Raw genomic sequence first — 4,720 nt, forward strand, 5'->3', positions numbered from 1 at the left:
TTCGTTCCTTATTTGTTTTTTTTTTCACTTTTCACTCTCTTCAATTCTTTGGGCAATTCCCCTTTTAATTCCTTATTTCTCTGCATTCCTCTTTAATTAATTTGGGATCAAAGTGTTGGTTCCTTTAAAGGAATTTTTCTGTTTCTAACATAAATATTTGTTCTGTTTTGCTTTAAAGGATTTTGTTTCGCTGATGGTCTTGCTTCATTGGTACTTCTACGGCAAGAAATAAAAGATAAAATAATGAGGCTGAATATACCATAAATAGACCCTCCCTGATTGTAATCCTAATAAACTAAGAAGTTTGATTAGATTATCATCATTACAATTAAATAATAATAATTACAAAAATAAATAATAGAAGCGAGAGACAAGTCCCCCAAATAGTAATAATAATAGTAGCACTGACATTGGAAGTAAAATATGGTGAAATAGAAGCGAGAGGGTGTTGAGCAATGAAAAATGACTGCAAATAATGAACGGGGATATAGGTAGGTAGTTAGCTAGAGTTTGATTAGATTATCTCTCTCTCTTTATCTCTTCTCTTTGATTTCTTTTGCTTACTATAATTGTTAGTAGTTATAGCCATACTTTATTTGATTAGAGACCCACATATAGGCTTCTCCCTCTCTTGTTACACGTGCAATGAAAGAGCTGGAGTATTGAAAAAGTGGTAGTTATACATTTAGATTGATTTGTGTACATGTATCATTCATCGTGGCTATCACTTTTATCTTGAGATCGCTGATTTTCTGTAAGTTTCTGCTTCTTGTCATTAGTTATTTGATGCTAAATATTGGCTTCATCTTCAACTTCTCACTTGCAGAATTATAGAAGAGTCAATCAATTGCCGTTAAAATCATATCCAAAGCTAAGGTAAGAAGATTCTTGTTGGTGATTTCTTATGTATGTTGATCAGGTAGAAATTGGGCTTTTGTCTTTGTTACTATGTTGAACTGTGAATTGTGAAAATCATTTGATACAGTTTATCTTGGAGCTAGTTTCGTTGACTATTGGTCAATTTTTTATTAGCCCTTGAATTTTGTGACCCTTTTTTGCACTGTAATTTCGTGTTAGTAGTGTAGTGATAATTTAGCAAAATTAGTGGTTACTTGTTCATGAAATTTCGGAATTAAATTTTGCATTCAAGTTCTCTGCTTGGAAAAATGATGTCTGCCCCCTTATAGAATCTATTGGTGTGGTTGTGGACTGAAGTTTGAAGTTTGCTTTTGGGCGTGGATATAAATTAATAGCTGTTTTTGGCAGTTTCGAAGTCAGTGCTAGTACCACTAGAAGAGTATACAAAACTCAGAAGTATGAAATCTAAAGCAGTGCAGGATTTTATAATTTAATAATGCTAGCTAGCACTTTGGTTAGTCCTGGGGTAAAGCGAGTGAACAACTTTGCCTTTAACTACTTACTTCTTGTTGGTCTCTTAGAGCATTACAAAAATGGGTTAACCACCAAAAATGCTCTTGAATTATTCAAACACTAAAAAAAATACACCCGAATTTTACTATCGATAAAAATGCATTCAAATAATTTAAAAATACAACAACAATACCCAACAGTAAATATATATTTTAAAAAAATACCTTAGAGATTGAATTTTGATGCAATTTTTTACAAGCATGATTATAAAAATAATATATTATTATACATAAAAATTGGTAATTTTTTGTTAAGTATATAATTTTTTATAATTGTTTTTGTTAACAACCAATAATACTTTTAAAAAATTACAAAATAATATATACTTAAAAAAAATTACCAAATTTTAAGATTAATAATATCTCATTTTTATAATTATGCTTGTAAAAATTGCATCAAAATTCAATCTCTAATATATTTTTTGAGAAATAAATATTTAATATTAGTTTTTTTGCAAGATTATCTAACATTAAATATGTATTTCTCAAAACATATATTAGAGATTGAATTTTGATACAATTTTTTGCAAGCATGATTAAAAAAATGTGATATTAGTATCCTTAAAATTTGGTGATTTTTCGTTGAGTATATATTTTTTTTTAATTTTTTTGTTAACAACTAATAATACTTTTAAAAAATCACAAAAAAATATATACTTAGAAAAAATTATCAAATTTTAAGAATAATAATATCTCATTTTTTTAATTATTCTTGTAAAAAATCACATCAAAATTCAATTTATAAGGTATTTTTTGAAAATATATATTTATTGTTAGGTATTGTTGTTATGTTTTTAAATTATTTAAATGTATTTTTATCGATAGTAAAATTCGGGTGCATTTCTGTCAGCATTTGAATAATTTGAGAGTGTTTTTGGTGGTTAATCCTACAAAAATTGATTTGAAATATGTGACTGGATTGTTAGAAGTTGTTGGAGAAGCAAGGAGAAGATGAAATTGTAACCTCTAAAGTGGAAGTTGTCAAAAGACATGGCTTTTGCTGAAGGTTATCAAGGTTAACAAGGAGCATTACTATTGTATCACTCTCCCTGGGTTCATGCAATATTAGTCTTATTCAGGTTATCAAGGTTAGCATGGTTTGATTTTGAGTTTGTGAAAATAGTTTATGCATTGCTTAATCATATTCCATATCGATGGGGTCTTGATTCATAAGTTAATTGTTGCTTTCTTATGTTGGCCATGGTTAAATTATCTTCATAATCATGTATCAACAATATAACTCTTGATAACGATGCTTTTTGTTTTCTGAATTTTGTATAAATTGTTAAAAATGGTTCACAAAAAAGAAGAGATTTTATTCAATGGCAGCATTATAGATATTAGTATTTAAAAAATATTATTCAATGCCAGCATCATCAAATAAATATTATTTATTAGAAAATGACATACTTTGAGCTGCATTTATTTTTTATTCTTATTATTTTTTTTCCAGCAAGTTGTATTTGATGTATGTATAGAAATATATATGTTTATGGTTTATCTCATGCTATATTGTACTAAATCTAAAGTGATAATAGAAATATTTGAATAATTTTTTGGTAGACATAATCAAGTTATAAGTACCGTATTATTGTTAAATAGTGTACTATATTGTTTGAAACTTGATTTATATAATTGATATAATCATTGTGCAACAGGAGAAGTTTATAAAAGAGTTGGCAGAAGTTCAAGCCCAACATGCCGAGGCTCAAGCACAGAGAATGGAGGTACCACCAATTGATGAAGACTTGATCTGGGAGGAAGTGTGTGGTGGACAAAAGAAGAATCGAGTTTACGGAAAAAGGTCATTCTTTTCTAGCTCTATCAAGTCTGGAACCATTTATGCCAATTCTGTATCTGGAAGAGCACCTAGAAATCAAAATTCTGTTCTTGATTTGCGAGAAGAGATTCATAATCTCAATGAAGAACTTTTTCAGCGTGTTATTCAACAAACAGATGAGCGTATTATTAAGTTGTTAGATACACGCTTGGCTCCTTTGGAAAAGACTCAAAAGAAGTTAGAAAAGTTGGAACGGAAAATTGAAAAGGCCAAGAAGGAAAAGCTAAAACAGAAGAGATAGAATAAGGCTTATGTTAGCTATTATGAGAATGTTAGATCGTCAAGTAGTTCTAGTGCTGTTCGACTACCACCGCCACCGCCGCTACCCTCAATCTCTTTGGATGAGGACTATGATGATGATGAGGATGAAGATGACACTGAAGACTATAGCTGATAGTTTTAGTATGGTTGAACAATATATTGGGAATTATAGTTGATGATCAATACACTTTGTTTATGTTTTGAATTATATTGACTTGCTTGTTTATAGTACTTTTCTTTTAGTTTGATAATACGATGAATTTGTTTATTTTTTGAAATATTATAATTATTTGAATACAAATTAGATAAAAATTTGTATTAAATTTATATTTATTTTATATGAAAACAAGTTTATTTTGTAATTGGAAAAATCTAAAAAAAATCTATTTTACCTTATAGACGGATTTTCTGTCTATATTCAGAGTATGAGATGATTTTCAAGGTTTAAATTACAGACGGAAAATCTGTTGCCAATTACCGACGAAAAATCCGTCGGAAAGTTCGACGTTTCAGGAAAATGGATGGGACAATTTACCGAGGAAAAATCTGTCGGTAACTGGTAAAAATCTGTCGGTAATTTTCCGACGAAAAAAAATCCATCGGTAAATAATTTTTGACGAGGCTTTTACAGAGGGACAAAATTTATCGGTAATTTTGTCAGTAACCAAAAATCCATCTGTAATAAAGACTAAATTTATCTGTAAATCTATCTGTATTAAGCAATTTTCTAGTTGTGATTGAAGGTAATTTTGCGGCATTTGCATACAAGACAAGAATCATTTTGGTCAACCTAGAGAACGTTGTCGAATCAAAGTTATGGTTCTCGTATAACAGAGTAACAGACCACACAGCTTCATTTGGTTCCAAAATTAGGGAATGAGAAAGGAAAATTGAATCTTCTTTTTCTTCTATTTCAATTACCAGCATTTTAGTAGGTATGTAGATGATTATTTTTATTTTTATGTTAATGATTATTTTAATTGAATTGGGTTTAGTTATATATAATTAAAATATATTAGATATTCAATTGATTAGGTATGCGGATGATTATTTTTATCTTTAAGTGGATGGTTATTTTTATCGGAGGTGAGCGACGCCGGTGGTAGCAACAGTGAAGTGGGATGATTATTATTGATGAAAGTAGGGTGGCAGCCGATTGAAAAAGAAGAGGATATTGAAGTGAAATATT

At 29.3% G+C, this 4,720-nt stretch overlaps 1 long non-coding RNA gene across 5 annotated transcripts; it reads left to right on the forward strand.

The window, feature by feature from the left end:
• The first annotated feature begins 326 nt into the window (after positions 1–326).
• Positions 327–3,782, forward strand: LOC112727394 (uncharacterized). 5 transcript variants are annotated; one of them, XR_011868498.1, is made up of 4 exons: positions 327–491; positions 827–876; positions 2,357–2,518; positions 3,089–3,782. It is a non-coding gene; the product is annotated as an uncharacterized lncRNA (long non-coding RNA). The 5 variants fall into 5 exon arrangements; XR_011868497.1 differs by having other exon boundaries at positions 328–491; positions 2,360–2,518; XR_011868500.1 differs by lacking the exon at positions 327–491 and adding an exon at positions 500–754.
• The last annotated feature ends 938 nt before the right edge of the window (positions 3,783–4,720 follow it).

The sequence above is a fragment of the Arachis hypogaea genome, chromosome 12 (genome assembly GCF_003086295.3).
Source record: "Arachis hypogaea cultivar Tifrunner chromosome 12, arahy.Tifrunner.gnm2.J5K5, whole genome shotgun sequence".
Taxonomy (NCBI): Eukaryota; Viridiplantae; Streptophyta; class Magnoliopsida; order Fabales; family Fabaceae; genus Arachis; species Arachis hypogaea.